Source organism: Anastrepha ludens, chromosome X (genome assembly GCF_028408465.1).
Source record: "Anastrepha ludens isolate Willacy chromosome X, idAnaLude1.1, whole genome shotgun sequence".
Lineage (NCBI taxonomy): Eukaryota > Metazoa > Arthropoda > Insecta > Diptera > Tephritidae > Anastrepha > Anastrepha ludens.
The window spans coordinates 55,472,929-55,488,635 of NC_071503.1; positions in this window are offsets into that span (position 1 = coordinate 55,472,929).

Sequence of the window (15,707 nt, forward strand, 5' to 3'; positions counted from 1 at the left end):
CTAATTTTGCCTCACGGCCACACACTACTCCCAAAGATCAGTGTGTACTAGGACACTTTACATTTGAACCGACCACGACGTGTAATTAGAATCGTCCAATTTTTCGATTTGAAAAAACGCACTCATTTTGCTTATGCTATAATACACCGACGAACAGTATAATTATGCTTTCAGTTTTTTTTCAAATAATTTGTCTCTGTAAGTATTCGTAACTTTAAATATCGACGCACAATATTTAACACAATGACCCGATTTACACGAGGAGACATCTGGAAGGGAGACACTGGAAATTCTCTTTTCATGTCTCATTCGCGGCCACACGGGCAAAATTGTTTTCGGCAACATTTTGACATTTAATGCTTTAGCATCGTCTGGTTCGGATGTATTTCCGCACGCGCTTACATGTAAAGCGGAAAACGTTCGTCAACAATTTCTTAAATATATGAATGAAAAATGCAAACTGGTTAAATAATAAATAATTTGTTGTTTTTTTATTTAAATATATTTATAAATTATTGTACTTGAATAAAAAAAATTAAATTAAAAATACTTCATACATAAATAATTAACTTAAAATTAACTTGAGTATCTAGAAATGCGGGGAAAATTAGAATTCAACATAAAAATGCCCCATAATATATTTTAAATTATACCTACTTTACTAGCAAAAATAATCGTGCATTTCCCAAGCAGTGTTCGCATGTTTGTCGTCTTTGTTATCTTCCGTTTGCTTGAAAAGCAACACATAAATCAGAACCTTCTCCCACAAAAGAAGAAAACAAATGAAGCAACTGTCAAAAATTGCTTTAAGATTGGAAATACGAATAAGAAGAGCAAAGCGTGTCGCCAGTACAGGAGACAAATTCCCTTCTCTCTTCCGCGGCCGTCCTTCACCCCGGAACAAAATGTTTCCCTTCCAGATGTCTCCTCGTGTAAATGGGCACAATGATATACAAGCAAAGCGTTCGCGCAAGTCTATTTCACAACTTTCAAATTAATGCCGACACACAGCAATGCACTGGTCCCATGACCTGTTGGTTTGATTTATTGAAATAGACTGAAAACATAAGCAAGCGCGTATATGAATTCAGGAATGAATACAGGAATGAATACAGGAAGAGAAAAAAGAGATGAGGATAATAAAATAGTGATGGGAAGTGTTGCCACATTTATATATTTCCAACAGAATCAATAAAATTTGATAATACTAAAAATTGCGAAATTTGTAATAACTCATTTTCTAAGATATTATAAAATGTTGGGATCATGATCATACAACTGGTAAATATAGAATGGCATTATGTAATAAATGCACAATAATATAAATTTAAAGATACCAAAATTCTTACCAATTGTTATTCATAATTTAAAAGGTTATGATTCAAAGTGATTTGTAAAGTATAGGATGGGCCATGTAAAATTTGCTTTTTGAATCGGCTATAAAAAAAAAAACGAATAAATATTTTTTCAAACTTTTTTTTTACTTTGAAGATTGAACATTGTCATTTATGAATAAAAAATTTCGTAAATGTCAAAGCTTTAAGTAAATTATAAACACATTTGACATGTCATTTGTGTTACCATTCTCAAAAAAATAGGTGGTTCAAAAAGCAAACGCTATATGGCCCACCCTGTATTTAGACAAAATTTATCCAGAAACAGAAACTACTGCTTTAGCAACAAGTACTGAAGAATTTAAACAAATTAAAGAAAGTGTTGTTGTAGATGAAAATAATTATTTAAAATGCAAAAATGGTAAATGTAAATATGAGTATAATTTAATAACAAGAGACACTTGGGGTAATTGTAATTCAACAGACTTAGAATTATATACTGTATACGAAAAAATAGAAATAAGATTTATAGATTCAATGGAATTTATTAGTACTTCATTCGATAAAGCTGTTAAAAATTTATTAGATGTTAATAACGTATATTGTGTAGAATGTAAGAAAATAAGAAATATAGATTATATATTATGTATTATAAGAATCTTGACGTAAATAATGAGAGTAAAATTCTAGCCTATAGTAAGTGTTCAGTATGTAATAATAAAAATAAAAAACTTATTAATTTAAATCATTTAGAAAACTTTAATAACGTTTTTAAAGATTTACCATTTAAAGATAAATGTGATCTACTTAGGAAAGGTGTATATCCATATGAATTTATTGATGATTATAAAAAATTAAGTAAAACAGAATTTCCAAATCATGAAGATTTTAATTCTAAATTAAATGGAAATATTATTGATAAAGATTATAGATTTGCACAGAAATTTTGGAAACATTTTAATTGTGAAACTCTTAAAGATTATCATAATTGGTATTTAAAATTAGATGTTATACTTTTAAGTGATGTGTTTGATAATTTTAGAAAAGAATGTTTTAAAAATTATAACCTAGATCCTATACATTACATAAGTTCAGCACACTTAAGTAATTCAGCTGCCCTAAAATTGGCTAAACAAAAATTAGAAATATTAACAGATCAAGATAAATATGAATTTTATGAAAATGGGACTAGAGGTGGAGTATCACAAATTTCACATAACTATGCTAAAGCTAATAATTGTTATTATTACGATGATATTGTAGAACAAGTTTATAAATTAAGTAAAGAAGAAGCTTCTCTTAAAGGTATATATGATTCTAAAAAATTAACAAGTTATATTTTATATTTAGATGAAAATAATTTTTATGGATGGGCTATGTCGCAAAAATTAAGTGTTGGTGATCATAAATGGTTAGATGAAGATGAAATTAAATACTTTATTAACATTTATAATATTTTAAATAATAATTTTGACTATAACAGTATTGGATATACTTTAGAAGTTGATATAGACATTCCTGATGAATTACACAACTTTTTTAGTGACTATGCTCCAGCACCTCATCATTATGTTCCACAATTTGAAGATTTATCACCACTTTAAAAAGACTTAATTAATAAAGCGATTGGTAAGATTATTAAAAGAATATTTAAAGAATGGTGTAATTTTAAATAAAATCCATAGAGGTAATAAATGTAGACAAGAAGCATGGTTAAAAAATTATATTGAAAAAAATACAATACTTAGAAAAGAAGCTAAAAATGATTTTGAAAAAGATTTTTTCAAACTTATGAATAATAGTGTATATGGTAAGCAAATGGAAAATGTTAGAAATAGACTTAATGTTAGAATAGTAAAAACTGAAAACCTTATGAGAAAACTAATAAATAAAAATACGTATTAATCACGAAAAATAATAGATAGTAATATGTGTGTAGTGTTTGGCAAAAATTCTAATATTAAATTAAATAAACCTGTCTTTGGAGGTCAAAATATTTTAGATGTATCAAAACTATTAATGTTTAAAATGTATGTACAATTGAAAAATAAATTTGGTAATAGAATAAAGTTATTAGGAACAGATACCGATTAATTTATTCTTTATTTTGAAGGAAAATTTATTGGTGATGATTTTGATATTTACGCTGAAATGAAAGATGATTTACATAATTATGATACCAGTGACTATATAGATAATTTTCCAATTAAAAATTTAAAATCTAATATTAACAAAAAAGTACGAAGAAAATTCAAAGATGAAAATAAGGGAATACCGATTAGAGAATTTTGTGGACTTAGAAGTGAAATGTATGCATTTAAAACGGACGTTTGTGATAAAAACAGTTTGTAAAGGAATAAAGAAAAATAATATCAAAAAGTTAACAATTGAAAATTATAAGAATTGTTTAATTATTTTAGAAAATGAAAATTAAACTGTTCATAATATTAGATCATATGATATGAAACTATATACTATAGAAGAAATAGGATTGTCACCCTATGATGATAAGTTTTATTTTAATAAAAAGTTGAATAATAATGAAATACAAAATAATTTAAATAATATTGACTCTGTCAACAGTTTCCGGAGGAAACATACTTATAAATTACCCTGGGGACATTATGAAATAGGAAATGTAGGTAACTAAAACGAACCCCCTCTACTATACATTAATATTAATTTTGATTATTTTAAGTGTTTTGATATTTAAATTATTAATTACATTAGATTTGTTAGCTATTAAGCACGTTGTTTAACGTTAGGCGGTTCACGATTTATTAAATGTAGCATAAGGTTACAGTATCATATTGGAAAGTGATAACGGAAAAACATAGTGGAGAATTAGGGTTGTACTTAACATAGTATATAATCTTACATATACATTAGGATCGCTCTTAACATTTTATAGTATATGATCTTACATACTCCGGCTCAACCATAATTCACACCATTTTTGAAAAAATGTATAACTAAACAATTTCATTGAATTCTATATCTATACTGGTCAATAACTTTTTACAAAACTTTTCATGTTTGATTTTACTTAAACTTTTCGTAAAACCATCTGCTACATTATCTGTAGTGGAAACATATTCAATTTTTAATTCTTTTAGACTACATTGTTCTCTAATATAGTGAAACTTAATATCTATATGTTTGCTCCTTTTTTTAGTTGACTCGTTCTTCGCCAGAAACGCAGCTCCTTGATTGTCACAGTAGACGACCGTTGGAAACTCGACGTACCGCTTGAATCCTATTTCTCTTAGCAAATTTCGTTGAAACATAACTTCTTTCGCCGCTTGACACATAGAAATGTATTCAGCTTCAGTTGAGCTTAAGGCTATTACATTTTGCTTCTTAGATTCCCATTGTATCGGTCCATTTCCAAACATAAACACAAAACCACTGCATGATTTTCTATCAGAAGCATCAGATGCCCAATCGGAATCTGAGTAACATACAAACTCATCAGAATTAGAATATCGCAAACTCATGTTTACAGTGTGTTTTAAATAACGTAAAATATGCTTCGCCACAAGAAAGTGTTCGTGGTGAGCATGGCTGCAAAATTGCGACAGCTTCGAAACAGCAAACGAAATATCAGGCCTTGAAATAATTGACAAATAAGTTAAGGCACCCATTAACGACTGAAACTTTTTAGTAAAGTCTCCGACACAGTTAAGATTCGGGCATTTCTGTAATACACACCCACTAGGAATCGGTGTAACTGCAGATTTACAATCTGACATACCCCATTCATCGAGCAATTTTTCGATGTACAACTTTTGATGAATTTTTATTTCACCCCGACTTCCATCTCTTTCGATTTGCATTTCAAGGTAGTGCTGTATTGGACCTCTATCTACAGCTTGTACGATTTCATTCAATTTATTTAGAATATTCTCAATTGATTCTCTCGAACTACTTGCAACTATTAAATCATCGACGTAGACGCCTATTATATTGATATCTTTTAGACTTATTTTATAAAAACACGCAGCAGTCTGACTTCGACCGATTAAATCCCATTTTCATTAATATATCATTTATTTTTTCTGACCAATCTCTGCCGGCCTGCTTTAAGCCATAAATCGACTTTTTCAAACGACAAACGCTTTGCGGATTTTCTTGGTCTTCAAACATTATCAGTTGACGCATATATACTTCTTCTTTCAGCTCACCATTCAAATAGGCTGCAGTTATATCAAAGTGGTGAACCAAAAGCTGATGTTTAACTGAGAGAGCTAATATTAATCGAATAGTAGCATGTTTCACAACAGGTGAGTACGTATCAAAATAATCTATATTTTCTCGCTGAGAACAACCTTGAGCAACAAGACGGGCTTTATACTTTTCAACACTCCCATCAGTCTTTCTCTTTGTTGCGAAAACCCATTTGCAACCTATAACATTTTTGTTCTCTGGTAGGTCTACTAAATCCCATGTATTATTTTTCATTAAAGTTGACATTTCCGATTCCATAGCATTTTCATAGCTTAAAGCTTGTTTTGTGGTAATCGGATCATTCTTTACGCAAGAAACTGAATTTAAAACATTCACACATGGATCACTTGCAAATACTTTACGTGGTCTTCCAACAGTACCATTTCTTAAAATCCTCGGCCTTCCTCTTTAGATACGCCCTTGAGGATTCACAATTTGTTCTGGATCAGAATCACCATCTTCATTTTGTTCAGATGGTACAACCTCATCTTCCTTATCATGACCACTAAAGGTAGGAACCTCACCTATATTATCTTTGTCTTGCTGATTAAACAATAGTAATGTATCATTGTACGATAGTTCGTCATTTTTAACAGTAGTAAACGTCTGCTCAAAAAATATAACGTCTTTTGCCACGATAATAGATTTCGTACGAACATCATAAAGTCTGTATGCCTTACAGTCTCGTGCATACCCTACGAATTTAACAATATCACCTTTCCGTTCAAATTTCGATTTGCCAAGTTTCTTATTTAATGCGACCGCATCGCAACCGAACACCTTCATGTAACCAACATAAGGCTTTCGACCGGTCCAACGTTCAAACGGAGTGGTATTTTTCAAAACTTTCGTTGGAGAACGATTTCTAACGTAAGTAGCCGTGTTGACTGCTTCTGACCATAAACTGTGTGATAACTTAGATTGCTCTAGCAGGCACCGTGCCATTTCAACAACGGTTCTATTGTAACGCTCTGCTATGCCGTTCTGCTGCGGTGTGTACGGAATCGTTTTTTGGTGAATTATACCTTTAAAGTTTAAATATTTTAACATGTCTTCATTTACGTATTCCCGGCCATTATCAGTTCTGAAAACTTGTATCTTTTTCCCGGTTTGATTCTCAACATTAGCAACAAAATTTTTAAAACATTCAAGTGCCTCTGATTTTTGCTTTAAAAAATAAACATGTGCATATCTCGTATAATCATCAATGGAAGACATAAAATAAAGGGAACCACTTTGCGACTTAACTCTCATCGGGCCGCATAAATCTGAGTGGATAATTTCTAATGGTTGCTTTGACAAAACCCTTTTATAACTCAAAAAACTTGTTTTCTTTATTTTACAAGTGGCGCAAATCTCACAATTGAAAAACTCTGATTTAATTAGCTTCTCTTTATCTTTAGTCATATTCTCATGAAAGAGCTTAAGCAAATCGCAACAATTAATGTGACCAAATCTCTGATGCCAGATTCTTAATTTATCATTTAATATTCCACCTATTTGCATGGCTGAATTCTCTTTAGGCTTGTATTATTTAGCTTCATATATATTGCTTTTCAATGGCGCATTAAAAAATATTTCATTATACTTATTTTTAACAACAGCTTTGCCATTCATAAATAATACTTTATGACCTCTCTGAATAATTTTTGCCACAGACAAAAAATTTGAATGTAATTGTGGAACATAAAACACGTCTATTAAAGTAATGCCAGAGAACTCTGATTTTAATTTTACATTACCAATAGCTTCAACTCTTACTTTCTCACCAGTCGCCAGCATAACTTCATCACTGCATTCTCTTAATTTGACGAAGAAATGTTTCTCACAACACATGTGACTGGATGCACCGCTATCGAGTATGAACTTATCTCTTTTGTCACTTTTCGCACTGCCTATCCCCAATACTGCATTACCTGAATTGTCTTTCGTTTGGCTTTTGTTTTTGCATTGAGTGCTTATGTGACCTTGCATTCCGCATATGTAACACCGACGCCTCTCTTAACCTCTATGTGACTTCTGCTTCGCTGAATTAACGGACAACACGCGCTCTGCTTCTAGGTTGATGTTGTTTTCAGCTACACCGTTTGATGCACGACGATGCTCTTCTTTCAGCAGCTTAGAATTTAACTGTACCAATGTTGGAAGTTCGTCCCTCGCCTCGATCGCAACAACAAAATTTTCCATCTCCTCAGGTAGCGCACACAGCAACAAAATAGACAAGAGGTCGTCTGGAATCGATATTTGAAGCTCACGTAGGCTTTCAGCGATTGAACAAAAATTGTTGATTTGTGAGCTTAACTTTTCACAATGTCGAATTTGGAAACGAACCAGATTTTTAAATAATGACACCTTTCTTGCTGGTCCACGTGCGTTGTAAATTTCATCGAGCCTCTCCCAAGCCGTCTTAGAAATTTCACAGTCCTTAATATAGATGAGCTCTGAACTTTTCACATTTAACGTTATTAAGGCTAACGCCTTTTTATCGGATTTACTGAAATTGGCCTTATCGAGTGCGGTCCAACTTTCTACGCAGATATGGCCTCTGGTGACGGTCAAGCATTGTTTGACAAGAACTTTATATGTGTGCGTGTCGGGTGCTTGACGCTAATATCAAAAATTTTTGATTTTTACCGACAACAAGTATGTGTGACACGACGCCACCCGACTGCACTAACACATACAAAGCTCAGTCAAGCATGCTGTATCGTCACCAGAGGCCAATAGTCTCAACCGGATACCAGCAGTCTAGCGTAATTAGCAGACTTTTCATTTGGACGCACCAAACGGAATAATTTTCACAGTCTAACTTTTCAATGTTTATACCGTTCATTTTAATTCACACAGAATTTATTTGTTCACTCAAAAATGTATTGTTCACCAAAATTTAATGTTCACACAGAACTTATTGTTCACACAGAACGTAAGCACGTTATTTAACGTTAGGCGGTTCACGATTTATTAAATGTAGCATAAGGTTACAGTATCATATTGGAAAGTGATAACGGAAAAACATAGTGGAGAATTAGGGTTGTACTTAACATAGTATATAATCTTACATATACATTAGGGTCGCTCTTAACATATTATAGTATATGATCTTACAAGATTAAGTTTTTTTTAATTTCCAAATGAAATATGGTGTGAACATATTTCCAAAAGGAATCTATTTTAGTTTTTATTATTTTTTTTTTTTTAATCTTTTTTAATTTTTTCCCATTTAGATAAGTATATATTTTTTAATCATTTTTCAATTATATTATTAGTTTTCAATTATATTTCCAATTATATTATTTTTCAATTAATATATATTATTATTTTTCAATTATATTTCCAATTATTATTTTCAATTATACCTAGTATATTTGTTTCAATCTGTAGTTTTCAATATCTGACTTTTTTTTGTACTTTTTCAATATCTGATTCACTTTTTTCAATATTTGATTGTTTTATAAATTCATCTACTTGAATACCTTTATCAATCTCATTATTAGTTTCAACATTTTGGTTAGTAGAATTATTTTGATTAATATTATCTTTATTTTTTAAAACTAAATCTTTAAGATAATTATCTATTAAAATTTGTTATTCTGAATAACTATCCAATTGTTTTTCTAAACTGTTTTTAAAAATTTCAATGTTTGTATCTATAAAATCCACTCGTTTAATTATGTTAATAATATTAGACTTATTATGATTTATATTCTTTTCTAATTATTCTATTTCTTTATTTAAAATAATAATAGCTTCCTGATTCAAATCTACTAATTTACTAATACTCTCTTTTGATTTATCACCATTTGAACGAATTTCTTCAATTTCATTTTCTAACGATATTATTATATTAAGAGAATATTCGTTAGATGAATTTAATTCTGAAAAAGATTTATGTCCAAACTTATCAATTCCCATTTATTAGAATAAAAACTTTTAGATTTATTTAAATTTATGTTTAATTTAATTAAACAGTCAATATATTTTCTTCTCTTAATTCCTCAATAATATTCATAATATCATTATGTATTTCTGGACTATCATTTCCTGCATGGTACTCGCCTAACAACAAATTTAATCTATCTTTTAATTCATCAATATCATTCCAATAAACACGTTCACATTGTGAACGGGTACCAAAACGAACATATTCAGTAGGTAAACTAGTTTTAATTTTAAAATTTTTTAATGATTTTGAAAGATTATTTTTTGAGTTTAAACCAGATCTCACTTTTTCTTTTATTATATTATTTTTAATGAATATTGGTCTAATAAAGCTCATATATTTATTTCCAACGCTAGATTTAATACGTTTAGAATTTTTATCATTATTTTGCATGTAAGCATATGTTGATAATATAATTTCTTCATAATTTTGTAAATAATTATTTGTTACAGATGTTGATGGTTCTTTTAAAGTTATTAATTCCCATAACCCTTTCGTTCCACTATACGTTTTATTATTTAAAATATATTAATATCATTATTACTAATTTTTACTTCAGTATTACCAATCCATAAATCTTTTCCATCTTCAGATCTTAGACCAAAAATATTGTCACATAATTTCATATCAGAATTATTTAAATTTAAATATTTCATTGCCATATTTCCATTTTTTTCTGAAATAAATTGTACTGATGTAGATAAAGTTTCATTTGCACTACGAACAAGAGCGTTTTTTGATGTTGACGGAGTCAACTGTTCGCTTCGCGAACATGTGCTAGCTGTTGGTGTACTTGGCAAATCCTTTTCAACTAATTGCTTTTTATTAACTTTGTTAGTTTGTAAATTATATTCACTTTCCGAGTCTTTTCCTTTGGAAACATGTTTGATATTGTCAATTGGTTCCGAAATATTTTCATGTCCATCTATTGTTTTTTTATAAATTGATTTGATTGATTTAAATCTTCTATTAAATTTTTAAAGCTATCATTTAAATTGTGATTATTAATAACTGATTGATTTAATGGTTGAATAATTGCTTGAAGATCTTAATTAATTTTTTCTTGTTTTATTAATTTATTTAAATTATATTGTTGAAGTTTATTTTTTAAGTCTTTTTGTGTTTTTTAATATATTCTTTTAAAACTTTATCTGATATCATCGTTATTTGATTAAATAAATTTTTAAAAAAATTTTGAAATATTATATATAGAAATGGAAAAAGATAAATCAAATTATAAAAAAAATAATGATTTTCAAATAGCAAAAGAATTGCATAAACCAGTAAGAAAAAATTTTGAAAGAAGAAAAATTATTACTAAAGGTATAAATGAACTATGGGCAGCAGATTTACAAATTATGACAACTGTTAATGTTAGAATTAATAGAGGATACAAATATATATTTAATGCGATTGATACATTTTCTTAATTTGCTTACATAGAACCATTAAAAAAGAACGATGGAAAAACTACTACTGAAGCATTTTTAAATATTATTAAAAAAGCAGGTGGTGCACCAAAATTACTTCATACAGATTCTGGTAAAGAATTTCTAAATAAATATTTTCAAGAAGTTTTAGATAAATATGATATTAAAATGTATCAAACATTTAGTGAAAAGAAATATCCAATTGTAGAAAGATTTAATAGAACCACTAGCGGACCCTCACCCGCTTCGCTGGGTGAAAGAAAAATATAAATGAAAAGCGTTCTTTGTTTTTTTCTTGTTTAATCATTTAATTCATGCCCGGCCATTATTTTGTGACTTATTCTAATAATAATGTTTTATTTATTTTAGTGACTTACTCAAATGATTGTAAGCTAACAACTTATTCTAAAGCCTTCTGATACACAAAATTTTTGGTTTTATTTCCATGCGGTGTATAAATATAAAGTAACGATGGTTTCCCTACTCGAGAACATCCTACATACAGTTGCCCATGTCCAAAGCATGGATAAGTTAGGTCAATTCCACATAATTGAAGTGTTTGACCTTGAGACTTATTGATTGTAATAGCAAAAGCAAGGCGAATGGGGAATTGAAGCCGCTTAAAATCAAAAGGCAAATCTGTTGAAATCATTGGAATGCGCGGAATCAAAACATCTTCACCTTTAAATTTGCCTTTCAAAATTTTTGCTTAAATTACATTGTTCATTGTCCGTTTCACTGCTAATCTTGTCCCATTGCATAGTTTCGGCTGATTGATATTTTGCAACATCATGATCACTGCGCCGACTTTCAATTGTAAACGATGTGGTGGCAAGTCAGGCAAATTACGTGAATTCAAAAATTCAATTGGATAATTCACTACATCGTCGGGATTAGTGATTGAATCAATTGATTTATAGGTGAAAACTTCACCTGGAATTTGAGTCAAAATACTGGCATTGATTTCATTGACATCGACATTTTTGGCAGCTAATATAGCTCTCTCGCTTAGCCAATCTTGATTTCGATAGTTTTGTGCAATATTTGGGAATACATTTTGCACTAATTGTACTCTTGATTCTGTTACGGTACAAAAATTAGTTGGAAGTGTGATCATGCCTGTATTCTTATCAATTGGCTTTCGTCCATTTCCAATTTGCAACAAATGTTCGGAAAATTCAGCAGCTGTTGGATCATTCTGTAACTGCACACGAACATTAGTAGTTAATGTGAGTTTTTGAACATATCTCCATAGATTAGAATATTTAAGGCACGCTCTCAATTCATCAGCTGCTGATTTGGGAATAACAGGCAAAGTTTGTCAAAAATCACCGGCCAAAAGAATTAGTGCACCACCAAATATGTTTGTGTTATTTCGAAACTCTTTCAGTGTTCTATTTAAGGCTTCTAGTGATTTTTTATGAGCCAACGTACATTCATCCCATACAATAATTTTATATGTTTGTAAAACCTTTCCCATTCCAGAATTTTTAGAAATGTTGCAAGTTGGTTCTTCATTTACTTGCATATTAGTAGTATGTATATTCCGGAATACAAGACAATATCAAAAATGTTAAAATTTTAACATTTTTATCATTTTAACTCAAAAATTTAACATTTTTACCATTTAACTCATTTTTTTAACTTACAGTTACTCAAAATTTTAACATTTTTTAACATTTAACTCATTTTTTTAGCTTATATTATCTCAAAAACAAAGTTAAAAATTTTGAATTGGGTCGATTTAGTCCACCCCTAAATTATAGTTACTCGTAGTTAATATTTTTAAGATATTAAAGATATCTATTTTTGAAGTACTCGTAATCAATATTTAGGTTGGTACAGTTAAAATTTTGTGTTGGGTCGATGTCTATTAAGTGAAAAAATGTTATAATATTGATTACAAAATATTTAAAGTAATCTATTCAAACAAAAATAAAAAAAAAAAGTTAAAAATTTTGAGTTGGGTCGATTATTATTGATTGATAATTTTAAATATTTATTACAAAATATTTAAAGTAATCTATTCAAACAAAAATAAAAAAAAATAGTTAAAAATTTTGAGTTGGGTCGATTATTATTGATTGATAATTTTAAATATTTATTACAAAATATTTAAAGTAATCTATTCAAACAAAAATAAAAAAAAAAGTTAAAAATTTTGAGTTGGGTCGATTATTATTGATTGATAATTTTAAATATTTATTACAAAATATTTAAAGTAATCTATTCAAACAAAAATAAAAAAAAAAGTTAAAAATTTTGAGTTGGGTCGATTATTATTGATTGATAATTTTAAATATTTATTACAAAATATTTAAAGTAATCTATTCAAAAAAAAAAACAAAAAAGGATACATTTATTTTTTAAAGTACCTTTCAAAAAAAACGACGAACTCCTCAAAACAAGAGTCTTTGAGTCAGATTTGAACTTGCAACAAAATTATTGTTATAATTCCAACTGCTTAACCAACTCATCTAAACATCATATTCTGAAGTAATGTAATTACAGCTGAGTAGTATGCAAAGCAAGCAATGCTGATCTTATCAACATTGCTCACAATCTATAAATAGAATAAGCATAAGCACAAACCAAAAAAAAAAATGAAATACTGTTGAATACGAGTCACAAACTGCAAGATAAGCATAATATTTGATAAGCTTTTATACATCAACACATGTTTCGACTCTGTCGAAACCGTTTGACTTTGTCAAACATGGTTACAAGTGCAGTATGTATTTAGCGTTAGAAGAGGGTGGACGCAAAATAATTGAAACTTCAAATTTGAACTCTTTGAAGTTCAAATTTATAAAATTTACCCAATATTGGTTCATAATTTAAATCTCTTATTAAATATGTTATTGGATTAGATGGATAAATTTTACTAATATAAAATATTTCTCGAGTCCAATTATTTTTATATTTGTTTTCAAATTGTTTTTTATGTGATTGAATTCTTACTTTTTCTCCAATTTTAAAAACTGGTTTTTCTAAATTGTTTCTATTAATTTTAAAACAATTATCAAAAATTAATTGTTCATTTTTTTCATTTACTTCACTAGGTTTCATACCAATAGTTCTATGTACATCTTTGTAATTATATTCATATAATATTTTATCAATTACATCAATCCAATTAGTATTTTTCTGAATTTCAAATCGTATTTTTAGTTTTTCATTAATGGTTCTATTAAATCTTTCTACAATTGATGATTTCTTTTCACTAAATGTTTGATACATGTTAATATTATATTTATCTAAAACTTCTTGGAAATGTTTATTTAAAAATTCTTTACCAGAATCTGTATGAAGTAATTTTGGTGCACAACCTGCTTTTTTAATAATATTTAAAAATGCTTCAGAAGTTGTTTTTCCATCTTTCTTTTTTAATGGTTCTATATAAGCAAATTTAGAAAATGTATCAATTACATTAAGCATATATTTGTATCCTCTATTAATTCTAACATTAACTGTTGTCATAATTAGTAAATCTGCTGCCCATAGTTCATTTATGCCTTTAGTAATAATTTTTCTTCTTTCAAAATTTTTTCTTACTGGTTTATGCAACTCTTTTGCTATTTTAAAATCATTATTTTTAGTATCAATAAATTCATCTTTATCCATTTCAAAAATATTTAAAATTTATTTTAATTAAATAACAATGATATCAGATAAAGTTTTAAAAGAATATATTAAAACACAAAAAGACTTAAAAAATAAACTTCAACAATTTAATTTAAACAAAGTAATAAAACAAGAAAAAATTAATGAAGATCTTCAAGCAATTATTCAACCATTAAATCAATCAGTTATTAATGTTCACAATTTAAATGATAGCTTTAAAAATTTAATAGTAGATTTAAATCAATCAAATCAACCATATAAAAAAACAATAGATAGACATTCACAAAGTGAACATGTTTCAACGGAGTCGAAACCGTTTGACAATAATATGAATTTACAAACTAATGAATTTAACGAAAAGCAACTATCACCAATTAGAAAAACAAACAAACAAAAATTAGTTGAAAGTACACCAACAACTAGCACAGGTTCACGAAGCGAACAGTTGACTCCATCAACATCAAAAGACGCTCTTTTGCGTAGTGCAAATGAAACGTTATCTACACCAGTACAATTTATTTCCGAAAAAATTGGAAATATGGCAATGAAATATTTAAATTTAAATAATTCTGATATGAAATTATGTGACAATATTTTTGGTCTAAGATCTGAAGATGGAAAAGATTTATGGATTGGTAATACTGAAGTAAAAATTAGTAATAATGATATTATTTTAAATAATAAAACTTATAATGGAACAAAAGGGTTATGGGAATTAATAACTTTAAAAGAACCATCAACAGCTGTAACAAATAATGATTTACAAACTTATGAAGAAATTATATTATCAACATATGCTTACATGCAAAATAATGACAAAAGTTCTAAACGTATTAAATCTAGCGTTGGAAATAAATATATGAATTTTATTAGACCAATATTGATTAAAAATAAAATTATAAAAGAAAAAGTAGGATCTGGTTTAAATTCAAAAAATAATCTTTCAAAATCATTACAAAATTTTAAAATTAAAACTAGTTTACCTACTGAATATGTTCGTTTTGCGAATCGTTCACAATGTGAACGTGTTTATTGGAATGATATTAATGAATTAAAAGATAGATTAAATTTGTTGATAGGCGAGTATAATGCAGGAAATGATAGTCCAGAAATACATAATGAAATTATGAATATTATTGAGGAACTAAGAGA